A 10000-nucleotide genomic window follows, 5' to 3' on the forward strand; every position below is an offset into this window, starting at 1 on the left:
TTCAGCCTTTACCTTAGGGTACTGGTCGAGAGGTGGACGTTCAGAGTGGTAAAAAAAAAAAAATAAATGAAATAAACAACTTATAATATCAATCTTCAATTGAATTGAATACAAGCGTGTCATAGGTTTTTACACGACAGTATATTCGTGCTCAGTGAGGTGATAATCAATCAACATTGTACTCGAGTGAGTGGCCCAATCCCATAAGGATCGGGCGCTAATTAAAAATTTGTTTATAGACTCATCGTGTGTTCCCCTCCACGGAAATCTTTAGTAAAAGGCGAAAGATTTATTCGTTTTGAAGGGAAACCAGAGTGGAGCGCGTGACGAAACCCGAGCGACCCACTAGTACTGGACTCAGTTAGAGCCGGCGAGAGCCAACTGACACGAATGTCCACACGTAAAACACGATGTTACGAAATATACAACAATCTAGACAAACGGGACCCGTCACAGTGGACGTATCTTATTGGAACACCAGTCGGCAAGAGTGCCGATTGCGCGTGTCACCACTGTTACTAAACTGCGCCGCCGGCCGGGAACGAGGTGAGCCTGAGCCGGGCTGCAGCCTCGTCGTGGCGACGCGACGTGGACCTCGCGCTGCGCTACTAGCGCTCCACACGGCGTGAACTAGCACTGCACGTGTGTGACGAGGAGGAGGGGGACGACGACGTTCGACGAGACACCGTGTATCATGATTTTCAGTAAAATTGTAGTAAAAAAGTAAATGGAATGAAATAAAAATGAAAACGAAAACGAAAATGAAAATGAAAATAAAAATGATAATAACAAAGAAATGAATTTCTAGAATAAAAAAAAAATGAAACAACACACTAAGAGAGAGTGAATTTCTGGGCGGCGGCAATTTCCTTTGATCGAGATAGAATTATATAGCCCGATCGGTAAACTGACGGTATTAAACACAATATGTCGTTTTACGTGGTAGAAAAGTGGGCGTGGCCTGTTTTGTTTGATTCGACCAATAGGAGAAGAGTTGGGTAGTTCTCGCAAAGTGCATAGTTCAGACCGAGAGGCGGACGCGACAAACGCGATTCTCCCGTTAACATATTCGACCTGTGCACGACGGACACGATAGCAGTCGTTAAAAAGAATGGCGATTCGACGTGTTACAGATTTTTACACTATCTCGTTATTATCGGTGACGCGACTGCCGGATAGCGGGAGCCAGCGACGAGACCGACGACGAACGAACCCTCTGACGTGGACCTAGTCTCGCGACGCTAGCGCTACAACCGGCGTGGACAGCGTGGACAGAACTGGCATTAGCACCCGGACTGTTCGGGGCCCGAGTCGGTTCTCGTACGCGTTCGCAGACGAGAGTGTTGAAATAAGTCGATCAACAACACACTCACGTACACATAGTACGGAAACAGTTGTTGTTATTCTCTCGTCCTGTCGCAGTTGGAAGCCCTTTTTTCAGTATTTTCTACTCCGGTTTGCCGCCGACGGTGTCCGAAGGCCCCGCGATTCCGTGAAAAACTCACACCAACGGGGGTGGTTGCAAAGTGGCCGAGAATTTTGAAAATCCTCGGTCAAGTATCGCTTCTCGGCCTGTTGGCTAAGATCAAAGTGTAGTATCTGTTCTTATCAGCTTAACATCTGATACGTCCCTCATCGAGGGACCAGTTTGTTAAACTGATTTTTGGAAATCGACGGAGTGCTAGGAGCTTGCTCCACCTCTGTCACGGGTTGACCCGGCATTGCAGTACCGCCGGGACCGGCCCACCATAATACCATATCGTACGTTCAACTAATAATAAGTAGTACAGAGATATTGACACGCATCAATTAATTGATTCTAAGTACTGCATTGTAAAAATGTAGACCGAATAAATTATTATCGACGTTCGAGCGACCGCTGACGAGACGACACGACGGGTCGTTCATGTTACCGTTGTTATTAAGTCAACACTAGTTCGTTAATAGACTACAGTATTGTTTGCTGTACACAACATACCGAGTATTCCAAATAAATAAAAATAAATGTATGCCTAATGTGAATACAAGTGTGTCACAGTAAACGGTGAAAACTATTGGAAATAACAAAAAATTAGCAATAAGAAAATAAAAATATAGTGAAAAGAAGACCTTTGGAAATAACAAAAAATAAACAAGAGGAAATTTTTAATATAGTGAAAAGTACAAAATGAAAAAAATGCCAACAGCACGTGGTGTTCCCAAGCGGTCACCCATCCAAGTACTAACCACGCCCGACGTTGCTTGACTTCGGTGATCGGACGAGAACCGGTATATTCAACGTGGTATGGCCGTTGGCGAGTGCTGGAAGTACCTGTCACCATCCTGAGTGAACCATCATTATTCTAACTGACAGAGCAATCAGCAATACATTATCAGTTTTATAAATCAAAATGGATAAAAACTCGAAAATTAGTGGATTCGCCAGATCCGTGGTAGGATCCTAGTCAGTTTTGCGCTACGAAATTCATCGACTGTTAAAAAAGTAAATAACAATCAACATTGAATAATATAACGTATTGCACGATTTAATATTATGAAAAATTTAGTCCGTTTCTTTTTTGTTTACAGGTTATTGCGCTACGTTATTCTTATTCAACGATTGTTAACAAAAATATCATTTATTTACGTACACTACCGCTGTTGTTTGTATAAAATAACGAATGACTTTCTCTACCTACTCACTATACACCCCATTGGAGTTGAATGTGTATTATTAGGGACAGCGCGAACGCAGTCCCCGCTACCAAAAATTACGCGCCCGAGATACCCACATTTGGGGCATTCGCAGGAGTCAGCCCGACCGTAGTGCAATGGAAGGGCCTCATCCTGGGGGAACCGCCTTCTTGATCACGGTAACCCCTACGCCAGGTAAGTATGAGTGCGAGAGCGACGAAATGGGCACCCGGCTCTGGCGTGTAGCGGGTATCAGTGCGAGAACCGATCCACACTACAGCTGTAACGGTGTCGGTAATTGTAAATTTATGTCGCCAAAATCGTGTCGTCGTCTTGAAAACGGTTAACGGTAAACGAATCCCGAGGTTTCAAAAAGAAAAACCTCTGGGCAACGTGTAAACACCGAGCGAAACCGTCCACGTCGTCCAGACCAACAGTGGCTGGCTCGGACACGTCGTCGGTCACTGGCTGCGCCGGCGCGGAGACGAGGTGAAACCACGCTATAGAAACCGATCGGCAAACGGTCGCGTGCTGTTTGCGACTTATTTCGCTTAGACTGTGACTGAGCTCCTTGCAGAACACCGTCTTTACTGAGGTCCGAGTCCGGCGCGAGATTGTCTGTCGATAGTGTTTATATATTGATTCTCACAGGGTTGTGTACGATCGAATTCGGCTGGACCGTCGGTCGTGACCGACGTCGTGTCAAGATCATACTTCACAGGATCATTTCTGTAGTAAGATCTTCATTTATACACTCCATTACGGAAGTGGATACCAGCCACGATGAAGAGTTACGGTCCATCTCTCTGAGCGTGAGGCAGACGAGGTCCCGGGCCCTAGCGGCACGGGAGCACGTCATCGATGATCGTTCAGCCTTTACCTTAGGGTACTGGTCGAGAGGTGGACGTTCAGAGTGGTAAAAAAAAAAAAAATAAATGAAATAAACAACTTATAATATCAATCTTCAATTGAATTGAATACAAGCGTGTCATAGGTTTTTACACGACAGTATATTCGTGCTCAGTGAGGTGATAATCAATCAACATTGTACTCGAGTGAGTGGCCCAATCCCATAAGGATCGGGCGCTAATTAAAAATTTGTTTATAGACTCATCGTGTGTTCCCCTCCACGGAAATCTTTAGTAAAAGGCGAAAGATTTATTCGTTTTGAAGGGAAACCAGAGTGGAGCGCGTGACGAAACCCGAGCGACCCACTAGTACTGGACTCAGTTAGAGCCGGCGAGAGCCAACTGACACGAATGTCCACACGTAAAACACGATGTTACGAAATATACAACAATCTAGACAAACGGGACCCGTCACAGTGGACGTATCTTATTGGAACACCAGTCGGCAAGAGTGCCGATTGCGCGTGTCACCACTGTTACTAAACTGCGCCGCCGGCCGGGAACGAGGTGAGCCTGAGCCGGGCTGCAGCCTCGTCGTGGCGACGCGACGTGGACCTCGCGCTGCGCTACTAGCGCTCCACACGGCGTGAACTAGCACTGCACGTGTGTGACGAGGAGGAGGGGGACGACGACGTTCGACGAGACACCGTGTATCATGATTTTCAGTAAAATTGTAGTAAAAAAGTAAATGGAATGAAATAAAAATGAAAACGAAAACGAAAATGAAAATGAAAATAAAAATGATAATAACAAAGAAATGAATTTCTAGAATAAAAAAAAAAATGAAACAACACACTAAGAGAGAGTGAATTTCTGGGCGGCGGCAATTTCCTTTGATCGAGATAGAATTATATAGCCCGATCGGTAAACTGACGGTATTAAACACAATATGTCGTTTTACGTGGTAGAAAAGTGGGCGTGGCCTGTTTTGTTTGATTCGACCAATAGGAGAAGAGTTGGGTAGTTCTCGCAAAGTGCATAGTTCAGACCGAGAGGCGGACGCGACAAACGCGATTCTCCCGTTAACATATTCGACCTGTGCACGACGGACACGATAGCAGTCGTTAAAAAGAATGGCGATTCGACGTGTTACAGATTTTTACACTATCTCGTTATTATCGGTGACGCGACTGCCGGATAGCGGGAGCCAGCGACGAGACCGACGACGAACGAACCCTCTGACGTGGACCTAGTCTCGCGACGCTAGCGCTACAACCGGCGTGGACAGCGTGGACAGAACTGGCATTAGCACCCGGACTGTTCGGGGCCCGAGTCGGTTCTCGTACGCGTTCGCAGACGAGAGTGTTGAAATAAGTCGATCAACAACACACTCACGTACACATAGTACGGAAACAGTTGTTGTTATTCTCTCGTCCTGTCGCAGTTGGAAGCCCTTTTTTCAGTATTTTCTACTCCGGTTTGCCGCCGACGGTGTCCGAAGGCCCCGCGATTCCGTGAAAAACTCACACCAACGGGGGTGGTTGCAAAGTGGCCGAGAATTTTGAAAATCCTCGGTCAAGTATCGCTTCTCGGCCTGTTGGCTAAGATCAAAGTGTAGTATCTGTTCTTATCAGCTTAACATCTGATACGTCCCTCATCGAGGGACCAGTTTGTTAAACTGATTTTTGGAAATCGACGGAGTGCTAGGAGCTTGCTCCACCTCTGTCACGGGTTGACCCGGCATTGCAGTACCGCCGGGACCGGCCCACCATAATACCATATCGTACGTTCAACTAATAATAAGTAGTACAGAGATATTGACACGCATCAATTAATTGATTCTAAGTACTGCATTGTAAAAATGTAGACCGAATAAATTATTATCGACGTTCGAGCGACCGCTGACGAGACGACACGACGGGTCGTTCATGTTACCGTTGTTATTAAGTCAACACTAGTTCGTTAATAGACTACAGTATTGTTTGCTGTACACAACATACCGAGTATTCCAAATAAATAAAAATAAATGTATGCCTAATGTGAATACAAGTGTGTCACAGTAAACGGTGAAAACTATTGGAAATAACAAAAAATTAGCAATAAGAAAATAAAAATATAGTGAAAAGAAGACCTTTGGAAATAACAAAAAATAAACAAGAGGAAATTTTAAATATAGTGAAAAGTACAAAATGAAAAAAATGCCAACAGCACGTGGTGTTCCCAAGCGGTCACCCATCCAAGTACTAACCACGCCCGACGTTGCTTGACTTCGGTGATCGGACGAGAACCGGTATATTCAACGTGGTATGGCCGTTGGCGAGTGCTGGAAGTACCTGTCACCATCCTGAGTGAACCATCATTATTCTAACTGACAGAGCAATCAGCAATACATTATCAGTTTTATAAATCAAAATGGATAAAAACTCGAAAATTAGTGGATTCGCCAGATCCGTGGTAGGATCCTAGTCAGTTTTGCGCTACGAAATTCATCGACTGTTAAAAAAGTAAATAACAATCAACATTGAATAATATAACGTATTGCACGATTTAATATTATGAAAAATTTAGTCCGTTTCTTTTTTGTTTACAGGTTATTGCGCTACGTTATTCTTATTCAACGATTGTTAACAAAAATATCATTTATTTACGTACACTACCGCTGTTGTTTGTATAAAATAACGAATGACTTTCTCTACCTACTCACTATACACCCCATTGGAGTTGAATGTGTATTATTAGGGACAGCGCGAACGCAGTCCCCGCTACCAAAAATTACGCGCCCGAGATACCCACATTTGGGGCATTCGCAGGAGTCAGCCCGACCGTAGTGCAATGGAAGGGCCTCATCCTGGGGGAACCGCCTTCTTGATCACGGTAACCCCTACGCCAGGTAAGTATGAGTGCGAGAGCGACGAAATGGGCACCCGGCTCTGGCGTGTAGCGGGTATCAGTGCGAGAACCGATCCACACTACAGCTGTAACGGTGTCGGTAATTGTAAATTTATGTCGCCAAAATCGTGTCGTCGTCTTGAAAACGGTTAACGGTAAACGAATCCCGAGGTTTCAAAAAGAAAAACCTCTGGGCAACGTGTAAACACCGAGCGAAACCGTCCACGTCGTCCAGACCAACAGTGGCTGGCTCGGACACGTCGTCGGTCACTGGCTGCGCCGGCGCGGAGACGAGGTGAAACCACGCTATAGAAACCGATCGGCAAACGGTCGCGTGCTGTTTGCGACTTATTTCGCTTAGACTGTGACTGAGCTCCTTGCAGAACACCGTCTTTACTGAGGTCCGAGTCCGGCGCGAGATTGTCTGTCGATAGTGTTTATATATTGATTCTCACAGGGTTGTGTACGATCGAATTCGGCTGGACCGTCGGTCGTGACCGACGTCGTGTCAAGATCATACTTCACAGGATCATTTCTGTAGTAAGATCTTCATTTATACACTCCATTACGGAAGTGGATACCAGCCACGATGAAGAGTTACGGTCCATCTCTCTGAGCGTGAGGCAGACGAGGTCCCGGGCCCTAGCGGCACGGGAGCACGTCATCGATGATCGTTCAGCCTTTACCTTAGGGTACTGGTCGAGAGGTGGACGTTCAGAGTGGTAAAAAAAAAAAAAATAAATGAAATAAACAACTTATAATATCAATCTTCAATTGAATTGAATACAAGCGTGTCATAGGTTTTTACACGACAGTATATTCGTGCTCAGTGAGGTGATAATCAATCAACATTGTACTCGAGTGAGTGGCCCAATCCCATAAGGATCGGGCGCTAATTAAAAATTTGTTTATAGACTCATCGTGTGTTCCCCTCCACGGAAATCTTTAGTAAAAGGCGAAAGATTTATTCGTTTTGAAGGGAAACCAGAGTGGAGCGCGTGACGAAACCCGAGCGACCCACTAGTACTGGACTCAGTTAGAGCCGGCGAGAGCCAACTGACACGAATGTCCACACGTAAAACACGATGTTACGAAATATACAACAATCTAGACAAACGGGACCCGTCACAGTGGACGTATCTTATTGGAACACCAGTCGGCAAGAGTGCCGATTGCGCGTGTCACCACTGTTACTAAACTGCGCCGCCGGCCGGGAACGAGGTGAGCCTGAGCCGGGCTGCAGCCTCGTCGTGGCGACGCGACGTGGACCTCGCGCTGCGCTACTAGCGCTCCACACGGCGTGAACTAGCACTGCACGTGTGTGACGAGGAGGAGGGGGACGACGACGTTCGACGAGACACCGTGTATCATGATTTTCAGTAAAATTGTAGTAAAAAAGTAAATGGAATGAAATAAAAATGAAAACGAAAACGAAAATGAAAATGAAAATAAAAATGATAATAACAAAGAAATGAATTTCTAGAATAAAAAAAAAATGAAACAACACACTAAGAGAGAGTGAATTTCTGGGCGGCGGCAATTTCCTTTGATCGAGATAGAATTATATAGCCCGATCGGTAAACTGACGGTATTAAACACAATATGTCGTTTTACGTGGTAGAAAAGTGGGCGTGGCCTGTTTTGTTTGATTCGACCAATAGGAGAAGAGTTGGGTAGTTCTCGCAAAGTGCATAGTTCAGACCGAGAGGCGGACGCGACAAACGCGATTCTCCCGTTAACATATTCGACCTGTGCACGACGGACACGATAGCAGTCGTTAAAAAGAATGGCGATTCGACGTGTTACAGATTTTTACACTATCTCGTTATTATCGGTGACGCGACTGCCGGATAGCGGGAGCCAGCGACGAGACCGACGACGAACGAACCCTCTGACGTGGACCTAGTCTCGCGACGCTAGCGCTACAACCGGCGTGGACAGCGTGGACAGAACTGGCATTAGCACCCGGACTGTTCGGGGCCCGAGTCGGTTCTCGTACGCGTTCGCAGACGAGAGTGTTGAAATAAGTCGATCAACAACACACTCACGTACACATAGTACGGAAACAGTTGTTGTTATTCTCTCGTCCTGTCGCAGTTGGAAGCCCTTTTTTCAGTATTTTCTACTCCGGTTTGCCGCCGACGGTGTCCGAAGGCCCCGCGATTCCGTGAAAAACTCACACCAACGGGGGTGGTTGCAAAGTGGCCGAGAATTTTGAAAATCCTCGGTCAAGTATCGCTTCTCGGCCTGTTGGCTAAGATCAAAGTGTAGTATCTGTTCTTATCAGCTTAACATCTGATACGTCCCTCATCGAGGGACCAGTTTGTTAAACTGATTTTTGGAAATCGACGGAGTGCTAGGAGCTTGCTCCACCTCTGTCACGGGTTGACCCGGCATTGCAGTACCGCCGGGACCGGCCCACCATAATACCATATCGTACGTTCAACTAATAATAAGTAGTACAGAGATATTGACACGCATCAATTAATTGATTCTAAGTACTGCATTGTAAAAATGTAGACCGAATAAATTATTATCGACGTTCGAGCGACCGCTGACGAGACGACACGACGGGTCGTTCATGTTACCGTTGTTATTAAGTCAACACTAGTTCGTTAATAGACTACAGTATTGTTTGCTGTACACAACATACCGAGTATTCCAAATAAATAAAAATAAATGTATGCCTAATGTGAATACAAGTGTGTCACAGTAAACGGTGAAAACTATTGGAAATAACAAAAAATTAGCAATAAGAAAATAAAAATATAGTGAAAAGAAGACCTTTGGAAATAACAAAAAATAAACAAGAGGAAATTTTAAATATAGTGAAAAGTACAAAATGAAAAAAATGCCAACAGCACGTGGTGTTCCCAAGCGGTCACCCATCCAAGTACTAACCACGCCCGACGTTGCTTGACTTCGGTGATCGGACGAGAACCGGTATATTCAACGTGGTATGGCCGTTGGCGAGTGCTGGAAGTACCTGTCACCATCCTGAGTGAACCATCATTATTCTAACTGACAGAGCAATCAGCAATACATTATCAGTTTTATAAATCAAAATGGATAAAAACTCGAAAATTAGTGGATTCGCCAGATCCGTGGTAGGATCCTAGTCAGTTTTGCGCTACGAAATTCATCGACTGTTAAAAAAGTAAATAACAATCAACATTGAATAATATAACGTATTGCACGATTTAATATTATGAAAAATTTAGTCCGTTTCTTTTTTGTTTACAGGTTATTGCGCTACGTTATTCTTATTCAACGATTGTTAACAAAAATATCATTTATTTACGTACACTACCGCTGTTGTTTGTATAAAATAACGAATGACTTTCTCTACCTACTCACTATACACCCCATTGGAGTTGAATGTGTATTATTAGGGACAGCGCGAACGCAGTCCCCGCTACCAAAAATTACGCGCCCGAGATACCCACATTTGGGGCATTCGCAGGAGTCAGCCCGACCGTAGTGCAATGGAAGGGCCTCATCCTGGGGGAACCGCCTTCTTGATCACGGTAACCCCTACGCCAGGTAAGTATGAGTGCGAGAGCGACGAAATGGGCACCCGGCTCTGGCGT

The 10000-nt window shown here is 45.2% G+C and overlaps 15 non-coding genes across 15 annotated transcripts in view; 6 read left to right on the forward strand and 9 right to left on the reverse strand.

Moving 5' to 3' along the window:
- LOC128982256 (small nucleolar RNA U3) overlaps nt 1-50 on the forward strand; it is a 214-nt gene extending 164 nt beyond the window's left edge. The window contains exon 1 of the small nucleolar RNA XR_008489569.1: nt 1-50. This exon is cut by the window's left edge and continues 164 nt beyond it. This is a non-coding gene — a small nucleolar RNA (small nucleolar RNA U3).
- A 147-nt stretch (nt 51-197) lies between these two features.
- LOC128982282 (U5 spliceosomal RNA) lies at nt 198-318 on the reverse strand. Its single transcript, XR_008489593.1, has one exon. It is a non-coding gene; the product is annotated as a U5 spliceosomal RNA (small nuclear RNA).
- A 1241-nt stretch (nt 319-1559) lies between these two features.
- Nucleotides 1560-1752, forward strand: LOC128982345 (U2 spliceosomal RNA). Its single transcript, XR_008489654.1, has one exon. It is a non-coding gene; the product is annotated as a U2 spliceosomal RNA (small nuclear RNA).
- Nucleotides 1753-2177: 425 nt separating this feature from the next.
- On the reverse strand, nt 2178-2296 carry LOC128982250 (5S ribosomal RNA). Its single transcript, XR_008489563.1, has one exon. It is a non-coding gene; the product is annotated as a 5S ribosomal RNA (ribosomal RNA).
- Nucleotides 2297-2714: 418 nt separating this feature from the next.
- Nucleotides 2715-2876, reverse strand: LOC128982320 (U1 spliceosomal RNA). The gene has a single exon (XR_008489630.1). It is a non-coding gene; the product is annotated as a U1 spliceosomal RNA (small nuclear RNA).
- Nucleotides 2877-3377: 501 nt separating this feature from the next.
- On the forward strand, nt 3378-3591 carry LOC128982257 (small nucleolar RNA U3). The gene has a single exon (XR_008489570.1). It is a non-coding gene; the product is annotated as a small nucleolar RNA U3 (small nucleolar RNA).
- Nucleotides 3592-3739: 148 nt separating this feature from the next.
- LOC128982283 (U5 spliceosomal RNA) lies at nt 3740-3860 on the reverse strand. The gene has a single exon (XR_008489594.1). It is a non-coding gene; the product is annotated as a U5 spliceosomal RNA (small nuclear RNA).
- A 1242-nt stretch (nt 3861-5102) lies between these two features.
- On the forward strand, nt 5103-5295 carry LOC128982233 (U2 spliceosomal RNA). The gene has a single exon (XR_008489547.1). It is a non-coding gene; the product is annotated as a U2 spliceosomal RNA (small nuclear RNA).
- Nucleotides 5296-5720: 425 nt separating this feature from the next.
- Nucleotides 5721-5839, reverse strand: LOC128982262 (5S ribosomal RNA). Its single transcript, XR_008489574.1, has one exon. It is a non-coding gene; the product is annotated as a 5S ribosomal RNA (ribosomal RNA).
- A 418-nt stretch (nt 5840-6257) lies between these two features.
- LOC128982321 (U1 spliceosomal RNA) lies at nt 6258-6419 on the reverse strand. Its single transcript, XR_008489631.1, has one exon. It is a non-coding gene; the product is annotated as a U1 spliceosomal RNA (small nuclear RNA).
- A 501-nt stretch (nt 6420-6920) lies between these two features.
- Nucleotides 6921-7134, forward strand: LOC128982258 (small nucleolar RNA U3). Its single transcript, XR_008489571.1, has one exon. It is a non-coding gene; the product is annotated as a small nucleolar RNA U3 (small nucleolar RNA).
- A 148-nt stretch (nt 7135-7282) lies between these two features.
- LOC128982284 (U5 spliceosomal RNA) lies at nt 7283-7403 on the reverse strand. The gene has a single exon (XR_008489595.1). It is a non-coding gene; the product is annotated as a U5 spliceosomal RNA (small nuclear RNA).
- Nucleotides 7404-8644: 1241 nt separating this feature from the next.
- On the forward strand, nt 8645-8837 carry LOC128982234 (U2 spliceosomal RNA). Its single transcript, XR_008489548.1, has one exon. It is a non-coding gene; the product is annotated as a U2 spliceosomal RNA (small nuclear RNA).
- A 425-nt stretch (nt 8838-9262) lies between these two features.
- LOC128982273 (5S ribosomal RNA) lies at nt 9263-9381 on the reverse strand. Its single transcript, XR_008489585.1, has one exon. It is a non-coding gene; the product is annotated as a 5S ribosomal RNA (ribosomal RNA).
- A 418-nt stretch (nt 9382-9799) lies between these two features.
- On the reverse strand, nt 9800-9961 carry LOC128982322 (U1 spliceosomal RNA). The gene has a single exon (XR_008489632.1). It is a non-coding gene; the product is annotated as a U1 spliceosomal RNA (small nuclear RNA).
- Between the last annotated feature and the right edge of the window lie 39 nt (nt 9962-10000).

Source organism: Macrosteles quadrilineatus, unplaced genomic scaffold (assembly GCF_028750875.1).
Source record: "Macrosteles quadrilineatus isolate MER2022 unplaced genomic scaffold, UCM_ALF_1.0 Scaffold_204__1_contigs__length_187771, whole genome shotgun sequence".
Lineage (NCBI taxonomy): Eukaryota > Metazoa > Arthropoda > Insecta > Hemiptera > Cicadellidae > Macrosteles > Macrosteles quadrilineatus.